The following is a 12,028-nucleotide window of genomic DNA, read 5'->3' on the forward strand; positions in this document are numbered from 1 at the left end:
TGTTAACTGTATATTTTGAAAATATTGAGCATACATTTAAAAGGAACTGCACTTATTCACATATGTAAAAAAATTCAGGCTTCCAAACTTCAGAAGGCTGCTTCAACCATTACTTCCAGGTACATGTTTTCTAAAAGCCTTAGCTGAGGCTTTCAAGAATCTAGTAAAGTCCCTAGGACATATCTTTCATATATTTCATTCCATGTCTCATTGAGTTGATAGCTGTTACTCTTTGTAGGATGGTGGATCACAAGAGCCAGACACGACTTACCAGCTAAACCACCACCATCCTTTCAAGAATCTCTGGTACTATTTTAAATCAGGGATAAGTCACAACTCAGAGGTGGAATTTCTACCCCATGCCATCCATGTTCCAGAAAACTCTTTACAGGGCCAGCTGTTATCTGCCTGACCCCTTTGATCAGCACAGGATTCACATTCAGAGGAAGGAGAATTGTGTTCAGAAGATGCTCTGCCTACATCACACAAGTAAAAGCCACTTCAGTCTTTTCACCTGCTTTCAAATCCTCGGTTGAAAACCATCAGGGAAGGCTAAGAGATAGCATACACAAAACCAACACTTCCAGTTGAAGGAGCCCTACTCTAACAACATTTTTTGCTTCAAGTTTCCAAAATCAGAAATCCAAAGAACAAAGAAATTGGTCATGAGTAAAAGAAAGATTGGATTTAAATTATAAAGTTCAAATTCTACCAAAACTTGTGGATACCAATCCTGATAATACCAAAAGGAAGCAGAAAAGCAGTTATATAAAGACTATTTTGGTAATATTGCTGCCAAACAATTCACTATTTCGTTTTCACAAGTTGAAGTAAAAGATTATTTTTATTTAGCATAAGGGGGGAAAAATGTATGGAACACTCCCAACTTATATAAATGAATGGGTTAAAAAGTAACCAAAAAACCATAATTTCAAACAAAATAGTTTTTCTAATGGCCTAGTTCTAAGGGAAACATATTTTAGAGGAAAAAAATTAGTAAACATTTATTAAAGAATCTCAAACAAAGAGTAAACATTTTTAAAACTCAGAGTTTCCTAGTATTTTGATTTTGAATGATTTTCTGGAAATACTTTGAGTCCGATGTTGTTCTTTAGTTGCTAAGTCATGTCTGACTCTTTGCAGCTGCATGGACTGCAGCCATTAGGCTCCTCTGTCCGTGGGATTCTCCAGGCAACAATACTGGAGTGGCTTGCAATTTCCTTCTCCAGGGCATCTTCCCAACCCAGGGATTAAACTCACATCTCCTGCATTGGTAGGCAGATCCTTCATCACTGAGCCACCTGGAGAGTGGGAGTTCATTACCTATACCTATTTTCAACTCATCAGGGTAATCCAGGTGGCCTTTTTCTTGAAAAAAGGAAGAGAGATAAAGATTTAATTTCCCTTAAATTACTGGATAAATGATAACTTAAGGGAAGTGAAAGAAAGCAAATCAAGCAAAAATCTGTTTGGAGGCCTAAACCATCCTTTACCTCTAACACTGCATCTGTGTCATACAGAGAAAAGGAGAATTTTTTTAGCCACAGAATTTATTTCAGTTCTGTTAACTGCCCAAACATATAGTTCATTTGCAGAATTAAAGATCCCTCAAAGTGTATTTGGAGCAGAATGATTTAGTTAGTTATTTAGAACTATCACATAACAAAATGACTAAACGTCATTACTACATTCTATTTGCAAAATACGCCAGAGGAGAGGAATTAATTGAAAAAAATCTGAGAAACTCAATTTGACACACAACAAATGTAAAATTCTACTTTTGTGCATGCAAAAACAGGGAGATATAAGCATCACATTCTTCAGGGAAAACCACAGCCGATTCTATAGCTATGAAGTGAATTCTCTATTAGGCCACTCTCTAAGGCAAAGCCAAAAAATCTAATTTTGCTTTATATAACCAATTTTGGGGAGAACCAAGATTTTTGACTTCATTTTTCTGAATCGGTGTCTCAAGTCTCCGCTCTGGTTTGCCTCTGTAGACCCCAAATTTGGGACTGGAATGGGAGGAGGGCTGGGGTGGGTTGGGGAAGGTGGCCTTAAAGGCACATGAAAATATTCTGCTGAAATGTATTATTTTTGAAGGTGGGTTTTAGTCTTTTGGAGGGTTAACAAATGTTTACTTTTCTTCATTTTTATGTTTCAGCTCTAGTTGAAGAAATAGGAAAAATAGCTTATTGATCAGTTGTTAATGATATTCATCACAGGCTGGACATGCCAGCAGAATGATTAAAAATCCTACTCTCCTCTAGTTGGATCTGATTCCTTTGCTTAGACTTACTCCTTTGATTAAATCTATTGGTTTTCTTACTGAAAGCAGACTCTTTTTTTTTTTAAAGAGAAGTTCCCTGAATTCCTCTAGGGAAGTTCTACGTATTTACATATTGGTGTCTTCTAATGCTCACAATGTAACATCATAAATGTATCACCAAAACATCAACTGATTTCCTAACTGCACCCATTCATTGACACAGTCTCATACCTGGTGGCTCCCAGCATTATTTGAATGATTTGTATTGCTCCCAACAATACAAAATTAATCCCATCAAAAATTCACAAATAACTAAAAAGATCTTCTTTTGACTTACCTTCTCTTTTCTTGCCTTAGTCTCAGAGTTGATACCTGTGTAAAGATGTCCCAGCTCCCCCAGGCAAGCTCAAGACAACTTCCTTATAGCCTGTTACCTGGGAACACCTTGTTCTCATCACTGGTTTCTAGGGAGGGGGTTTTTTCCTAAGATATCTGCCCTTTATGTTCTCTCCACCAACAGAAGATATAAAGGGACCTGATAGCTTCATCTGGGAGAAGAAACAAACTTGTTTAACTTGCTTCCTCCCTGCATTCTTCCTCCGGGGAAGAAGCTTCAACTTAGAAGGAGCAGACTTTCCACAGTCCCTTTGGAAACTCCATGCTGTTGGAGTGGGGAGGCCTACCCCGGACCAGTGTGCTGTGATTGGACAGCTGAGTCTGCCCAGTTCCATCAGCTAACCCATTTGACAAATAGCCCTAAAGTCACACCCTCCAGACGCCACCAATAATAAACGGATATTTTAGCCCTTCCTTGCCAGTCTTAGATTTACATCTCCACTTGTTCAGGAGATGTGGATTCTGCTCAGTAAGAGGCCCATCAAAGAACTCCCCCAACATCACCTACCGCCCACCTGCATTGTGTCCACCTCTCACACGTGGTACCTCCTGTCTTCTGCATCACATCACAAGCACCAGCTCACAGTGGTTTATGACCCTAAGCTCTGGGGGCAGTTTGCTGCCTTCAATTCTTCCCTTGCAAACATGGCCATCTTTCACTTTCTCGAAATATGTCTCCTTCTATATCAAATGAGGAATATAGTCTCTTACTCATTAAGGTTAAATAAATTATCCTATATATAAACCCTTAGCCTCAGGCCCTATATATAGGAAGCACTAAAGAAATATTTATTATTATCACTGCTATAGTCTGAATTGGCTTCTCTGGTGGCTCAGCAGTAAAAAGGTAAAGAATCTGCCTGCAGTGCAGGAGACGTGGGTCTGATCCCTGGGTCAGGAAGAGCCCCTGGAGAAGGAAATGGCAATCCACTTCAATATTCTTGCATGGAAAATCCCATGGACAGAGGGCTACAGTCAACAGCATCGCAAAGAGTTTGACATGACTTAGTAACTAAACAACAACAAATGGTCTGAATTGTGACCCCTGCAATTCATGTGTTGAAGTCTTAACCCCCAATATAACTGTATTTGGTTATAGGACCTTTAAAGAGGTAACGAAAGTTGAATCAGATCACAAGGATGAGGCCCTAATTTAATAGGACTGGTGTCTTTATGAGAAGAAAAGGAAACACCAGGGTGATGTAGACAGCAAGAAAAGGGCCAATTGCAAGCCAAGAAGAAAGACCTCAGGCAAACCAAACCTGCCAGTACTTTGTTCCTTGACTTTCAGCTTCCGGAACTGTCAGAAATAAACGTCTACTTTTTAAGCCACCCACTCTATTGCACTGTGTTATGGCAGCCCAAGCAGGCTAATACAGTCACTGTTGCCAGCGGTTTTACTCAAACTCTGTATTCACCATCAAAGCAACTAGACAAAGCATAGTCCAACTAATTCTTCCATTCATATCACTCGTGATTATTTTTGTGAACAAGGTCAATAACTAAAATGTTGTGAAGATCATCAGCCTGACCAAAGGAACATGACATAGTAATTTCAAGGTCCTTAAGTAGTCAATATAATTCTGTCCTATACTCTACTCTTTCTGCCTTTTCTCCCACTTACAGATCCAGATGGATGAAACTTTCACAACGTAGAGGTGATTCATTGCCAAAATCTCAATTTTCCCTTCCACTCATAGTAATTATAATCACTATTTTTTAATTAGACACATGGCCACCTTCAATTAGAAAGTTTTATAGCAGGATGTAGCCATGTAATGGAGTTCTTGCTAATTAGACATAGACGGAAATATGTTTTTGTATTTCCTGACTATTCTCTTAAAAAAGAAATTACTTCTTCGTGCCTTCCTAAATTTTAGCCCCTGGAACACAGAGGTGATTACTAAAGCTCATTGTGGAATTTGGAGACAGTCCCACCCTAGAGATGGCGAAACAGTGTACTGGGAAGAACTTGGGCACCCGAGGATTCTAAAATAAATCCTGGACTGTCTAGGGTTTAATAATAATTTCTAAGGTCTAAAATGACTTCTGAACTTCTTTTATGTGAAACAGGCAGTCCTCTGCTCCTGCATAGCTGTGCCATTTTCATTTACTGTCTGCACTAAGAGCTTTGGTAGGCAGTTTCCCTCCCAGCAGCCTGTGTGCCTGCCTCTCTATCTAATGCCTTTCTCTGGCCCCATGGATGTTTGCTCATGGGTTCCATTCAGCCCCTATGAGAGTTCGCATTCCTGAGGGAAACCTCCACTGATGAGGAACAGTCCCTGTCCCTTCAATTTTGGGTTCCTCCTGGTTTCTTGAAGGTCTCTTGTGGACTTAGTGGATGCTGTTTCCTTCTCCAGGGGATCTTCCTGACCCAGGTGAGCCACTAGGGTAGCCCATCTCCTCATATTTAGAAAAGCACTAAAATCCTTCATGATGAAGACTGCTCCTTGTGACTAGCAGAAAAAAAAAAAAAAAAGTGCAAAAATATATACCTGAATGCATGTACTCCCACTTCACCAAAATCACATACATACTGATCTCCCCCAGTCCACCTCTTTGGAGGAGTTTCTCAGAGCTATCTGAGGTGCTGTATCTCAGATTATCGTCCCGGTTTTGCCACAAAGAAAACTTGACTCACAATTCTCATGTTGTGCTTTTTTTTAAGTTGACACCTGTCTTACTCTCTTTCCCACCTCATTTATGCTTCCTGGAATCACTAAAGTCCCAATTCTGGGATCTACTATTGGAGGAAGATAGCTAGCATACTATGACTTGTAGTCTAACCAAATTCTGATACAGCTTGAGCAAGAAGAGCTCAAATATCAGATCAGTCGCTCAGTCCTGTCCAACTCTTTGTGACCCCATGAATCGCAGCACGCGAGGCCTCCCTGTCCATCACCAACTCCTGGAGTTCACTCAGACTCACATCCATCGAGTCAGTGATGCCATCCAGCCATCTCATCCTCTGTCGTCCCCTTCTCCTCCTGCCCCCAATCCCTCCCAGCATCAGAGTCTTTTCCAATGAGTCAACTCTTCGCATGAGGTGGCCAAAGTACTGGAGTTTCAGCTTTAGCATCATTCCTTCCAAAGAAATCCCAGGGCTGATCTCCTTCAGAATGGACTGGTTGGATCTCCTTGCAGTCCAAGGGACTCTCAAGAGTCTTCTCCAACACCACAGTTCAAAAGCATTAGACCCAACTTGGCAGAAGACAAGAATCCCAGTTAAGAAACAATTAGAAGTTGATGGAAATGTTTGGTTATTAAAATCTCAGTCTTAGAGTCAAAGGGATAGATGATGCATGTGGGGGACTAACATCACCCTTGACTGAGCTTGATCTTGGTCCCTGGCCAGTTCCTGACAACATATAACCAAGGGAGATGGCTCCTCCCCTATAGGGACAATCAAATCTCTTCAAACGGGTTCAGTGCATTCTCACCCAGACAACATGGGCGAGAACAGCATTTTTATGCCGTGTGACCATTTATTCAGTATGACCTAAAATGGTATTCTACACAGTGGTAATATTCAGATAGAAAGTGAGGACAATTATATAGATTTTCCAAATAAATGAAACTTTAATTCAATGATTTCAGGGTGAAGCATCATAATGCATTTCAATAATCAAACTCTCTTTCTTGACTATAAATGTCCCTTAACATTAAGACTCACTTTTTTATATCCTGGCTCATAGTCTTGATGTTGGCAAAAGATTTTCAGAGAAAAATGCTATTATGAGTCCAGTGATTCATTGGAACATCATTCTAAGAATTAGTTCTTGCAAAATTGTGTCTTTCAAGGAAATGTATGTTTTCAAAATAACTGTCCTTGGATCACTAAATCTGGGTACGTAACATCCTCCCTGCCACAAGGCTGAGAGATTTTAATGTTGTGGAAGGAAATGGTGACAGTGTTAAAGTTAATAGGGTCCTACTTAAGAAATAACTGGACATTTCTCTTGTTTTATGAGGCAATAATTTTACTCCCTAGTGAATAAAGACTGGAAAAAGTTGGATCACCACCAAAAAATATAACCTACACTCTATCAAAGAGTGCCATTATACTTCCCTTAACTGCCTCCTGGAGGTCATATGGCTGCTTTACAGGGGAAGCTTTTCTGATAGCTTTTTCTGCAAAATCACATTAGACAATACCAGCCTAACAATGCAAAGATGTCTGTGTCAGTCTTCCATAGATGACTTATGCAGCTGACTTTCCAGCTTCCAAAATTCATTGCCCTCTCTATTGCCGCGCTGTACCATCACCTCCTATGTAAATAATCCAGGAAACATTTAAGTCATTTGCACCATTGTTTGTAAACAGCAGTACAGGGAATCATAGAGAAGTCTTGGGATTCCTGGCCTGAAAAGAGAGTAGCTACTATTGAAAAGAAGGGGATTACTGTGCATTTGTTTTGTGTTACTCAAAATGAATAAGCATTAAAAGGAAATGTTTCAAAATATAATGAATCCAATGAATTAGCAAATACATTTCCCACCTAAATACAAATTCTAAGAGATCCTTCTTGAAAATCAGCTATTGAATTTGTTTCTGTTTATCTGACTTAAAACCATTAAACTGCTCACATTAAAAAAAAAGTTAATAATAAAGAGGCATTAAAATATATGATAAACAAGCATGATCTAACAAAGCCGGAGGCCAAATAAGTCCCCTAGAAGACGGTTTTCTGTGTTCTCCCCAACAAATTGTACCTTGGAGACCTCCACAAGTCACTCCCAAGCTTTCTGATCTGATTTATCAAGTGTGACCTTAGAAAGATCGCCACCAAGTTTCAAAAGTGGCAGGAAATTCCATCAGTAAAGGAAGTTTACCTTATATGTAAGTAGCCCATCTAACTCAGAATAGAGAAATCAACTCATTTGAACCAGACTATATCTGGGCTTAAAATAACTGCTAAAAATGTTCAATATGCATTCATTTTGCCCACAAGGATATTCTATGGCTCATCGTGAGTCTCTAATTATAGTACCGTGCTTTGAATTTGCTGATTGACATGAATTCAAGCTCATATCACAATTTTAACTCACTTGCCCTACTAAATAGGTTGGGGGTTGGTATTCTCATCCTCCTACATGTCTGAATACTTGGTGGTGCCAAAAGGTTAAGTAACTTCACCACCAACTCTTTTGTTTCATTCAAGCCTGTTCTCCTTCTAGCATCTGGAGAATGAACTTCACTTTCTTCTATGTAGTAACTGTGTCTCCGATGTCCACCGTCAACCTGGAATCAAAGAGGACCCTGGTCCGTGGCCATACTGAAGAAGGATCTGGGCATTTCTTGGGAACTTGAGTGGATGCCACCTGAGAATCCAGGGAGCTTTTTGTCCCTCTGCCCATGACACCCCCATTTCATAGCAGGAAAGTCTTCTAACGTTCCCTTGAGGGAGCCCATCCTTTTTCTGCTTTCCTTCCAGCACACCACTTCCACTACCATCCTAAACTCATAGAGATGTCAGAACGAGTCCAGACCAGGAGGTGATAGCATCACCTTCCAGATGCTCTTCCCTTTCTTTCTGCTGCCCTTACTCTCCCAACAAAACCTTTTCTTTCCCTTACTCAAAAATGCACTCGATCCTGTTTCCGAAGCTCCTTACCCTCTGGGTTTATTAACTGGATGTGATGAGCTCATGATGCTGAGATGTGTGGGGAAGGATCCCTGATACCCCAGGGGCACCCTACTCCCTTCTGCACACGGGAAGGGAGTGTGAAAGGCGGGCATGATGAATAACTCTGCATGTCAGCTTGGTGAGGGGACAGTACTCACCTGTTTGATCAAACACTAGTATAGACGTTACTGAAAGGTGTTTTGTACGTGTGATTAACATCCATAATCAGTGGACATTCAGTAAAAGAGATTCCCTTTAAGAATGTGGATGAGTCTCATTTAACGCGTTGAAGACCTTACGAACAAAAACTGAGGTGTCCCAGTGAAGAGGGAAAGTGAAAGTTGCTCAGCCGTGTCCAACTCTTTGTGACCCCATGGACTATATAGTCCAGGGAATTCTCCAGGCCAGAATACTCCAGGGGATCTTCCCAACCCAGGGATCCAACCCAGGTCTCCCTCATTGCAGGCAGATTCTTTACCAGCTGAGCCACAAAAGAAGCCCAAGAATACTGGAGTGCGTAGCCTATCGCTTCTCTAGCGGATCTTCCCAAAACAGGAATCGAACCGGGGTCTCCTGTGTTGCAGGTGGATTCTATACCCACTGAGCTACCAGGTGAAGAGGGAATTCTGCCTCAAAATTGGGTTGCACAGGAACTCTGCCCAAGTTTTCATCTAAGACCTGCCCTACAGACTTTGGACTCAAAACTGTAACATCAACGCTTACTTGAATTTCTAGCCTGTTGGCCTGTTCCAAACTAGCCAGCCCCAACAATCCTGTAAGCTGATTCTCAGTTTTTGAAATAAGTCTCTTTACTTTGTGTGTGGGTGTCTGTCCTGCTGGTTCTATTTCTTTGATTGATAGAGAAAACAACTAACATATTTGGAGCATCTACTATGGTCATCAAGTTCGTCAAGCTATATATATTAACTTATTTGTGGAAGCACAACATTCCATAACAACCGTGCAAAAGTTCCTGATACATATTTCTCAGTTGCCACTCACAACGGATTACTCCAAATATCCCCATCCATGCATGAGGAGGTGACCAAGCATGAATGCTGCTCCTGCCCTAGGGGAGGAGCTCAAACATAGCAGCAGGCAGATGAACAAACGCAGGCCCACAAAAATTTGAGCCCACCTATAAAAATGAAAAAGACAGCTCCCCAATAGTCTCCAATAAAACACAATATTCAGCAGTGAAACATAAAAAGTAAACACGGTGCACTGCTAAATATTTAAAAAGATGAAAAACGGCTACACAGATTCCATTCTAGGAAGTGTAATTTTATACTTTCTAGAGGGAAAAGCAGGAATAATGTAAAATGCTAAGTAAAAAAAGGAGGCACTTTGCAATTTATGTATTCTCTGAGGTCAATTCCTATTATTTCCAAGAAAAGAAAGACTTCCAGTGTTTAGTTAGAGAAGAAACTAAAGAGGTGGAGTGGTGTGCATACTGTTATATACGTGCCTGAAGCATAAACCACATTTGACTTTATTCCAGGGAGAACAGAGCTTGGAGAAAGGATGCAGATGAAAGACTGTAAAAATCAACAGCATAATTGGGATATGTTTTGTTGAATTTTTCCCAGTGAAACAGAGATACATTTTCCCTAACACAGGCTATTTGACCCTAGGCAGTGACACCTTTGTAATTTCTTTTCCTAAGTATAAGACAGCAACTAGCAACAGACACAAAAATACCATTGGCTACAACAAAATATTAACAATATCAGTAACAATAATAACATCTACAACTTACTAATGGTGACTTCTGTGGTGGCTTCAGTTCAGTTCAGTCACTCAGTCGTGTCCGACTCTTTGTGACCCCATGAATCGCAGCACTCCAGGCCTCCCTGTCCATCACCAACTCCTGGAGTTTACTCAAATTCATGTCCATTGAGTCGGTGATGACATCCAACCATCTCTGGCGGCTTAGTTGCAACCTAGATGTCCATCAGCAGATGAATGGATAAGAAAGCTGGGGTACATATACACAATGGAGTATTACTCAGCCATTAAAAAGAATACATTTGAATCAGTTCTAATGAGGTGGATGAAACTGGAGCCTATTATACAGAGTGAAGTAAGCCAGAAAGAAAAACACCAATACAGTATACTAATGCATATATATGGAATTTAGAAAGATGGTAACAATAACCCTGTATACGAGACAGCAAGAGACACTGATGTATAGAACAGTCTTTTGGACTCTGTGGGAGAGGGAGAGGGTGAGAAGATTGGGGAGAATGGCATTGAAATATGTATAATATCATATATGAAACGAGTCGCCCGTTCAGGTTCGATGCACGATACTGGATGCTTGGGGCTGGTGCACTGGGACGACCCAGAGGGATGGTATGGGGAGGGAGGAGGGAGGAGGGTTCAGGATGGGGAACACATGTATGCCTGTGGCGGATTCATTTCGATATATGGCAGAACCAATACAATATTGTAAAGTTTAAAAATAAAATAAAATAAAAATAAAACAAAACAAACAAAAAAAAGAATTCGCCTGCCGATGCCAGAGACATGGGTTCAATCCCTGGATTGGAAAGATCCCCTGGAGAAGGAAATGGCAACCCACTCCAGAATTCTTTCCTGGAATTCCCACGGACAGAGGAGCCTGGTGGGCCGTGGTCCATGGGGTCACAAAGAGTGGGACATGACTTGGCAACTAAGCAACACACAACAACACATTTATTGAGGGATTTCTTGTGAACTGTATTTCACAGTCTTAAAATTTCTACAAAGCAGTAAAATATAAACTCCAGTTAAAAAGTGAGGAAAGAATATTAAAGATGCATAAAGAAAACACAATTGGCAACAAAATTAGATAAAGATACTTGCTAATACTGTAAAGTAAATTAAGACTCCATTTTCCTTGTATTTATTATTAAAAATATCCAGGATGGGTGACTGTGCAGAGGAACAGGTGATTTCATCCATCGCTGACTATTGGGAGCTGCTAGGACCTCTCTTGGGGCTTCCCTGGTGGCTTAGACAGTAAAGAATCTGCCTGCAATGCGGGAGACCTGCAGAAGATCCCCTGGAGAAGGGAATGGCTACCCACTCCAGTATTTTTGCCTGGAGAATCCTATGGACAGAGGAGTCTGGTGGGCTACAGTCCATGGGGTCATAAAGAGTTGGACACAACTGAGTGACTAACATTTTGAGCTTCCAGGTGGTACTAGTGGTAAAGAATCTGCCTGCCAGTGCAGGAGACAAGAGATGTAGATTCGATCTCTAGGTCAGGAAGATCCCCTGGAGGAGGCCATGGCAACCCACTTCAGTATTCTTGCCTGGAGAATCCCATGGACAGAGGCACCTTGGAGGTTATGGTCCGCAGGGTTGCAGAGTGTGAGACACGCCTGAAGCGACGTAGCACAAGAACGTGCTAGTGGATCATTTGGTAACTGAAATTAAACCCTTCTATAATGTGCATAACCTTTGATGCAGAAATCCCCTTTCTTGAAACTAATCCACAGGAATGATATATATGTGTACAAAGACTTATGTATAAGAATATTTTTCACAGTATTTATAGAAGTGAAAATATGAATATAAATGAATGTGTCAAAAAGAGATTCAGTTTAATTAGGGCACATCCACATGATGGAATACTCTACAGGCTGAAACAATGTGCTTCAACAAATACTTAGCAAAAGAGAAAAATATTAAAGCATTTTCAAGGAATACACTTCAAAAGATACGTAATTCTAGTGAGTGTGGCATTGCC

The sequence above is a fragment of the Bos javanicus genome, chromosome 12, assembly GCF_032452875.1.
Source record: "Bos javanicus breed banteng chromosome 12, ARS-OSU_banteng_1.0, whole genome shotgun sequence".
Classification (NCBI taxonomy): domain Eukaryota; kingdom Metazoa; phylum Chordata; class Mammalia; order Artiodactyla; family Bovidae; genus Bos; species Bos javanicus.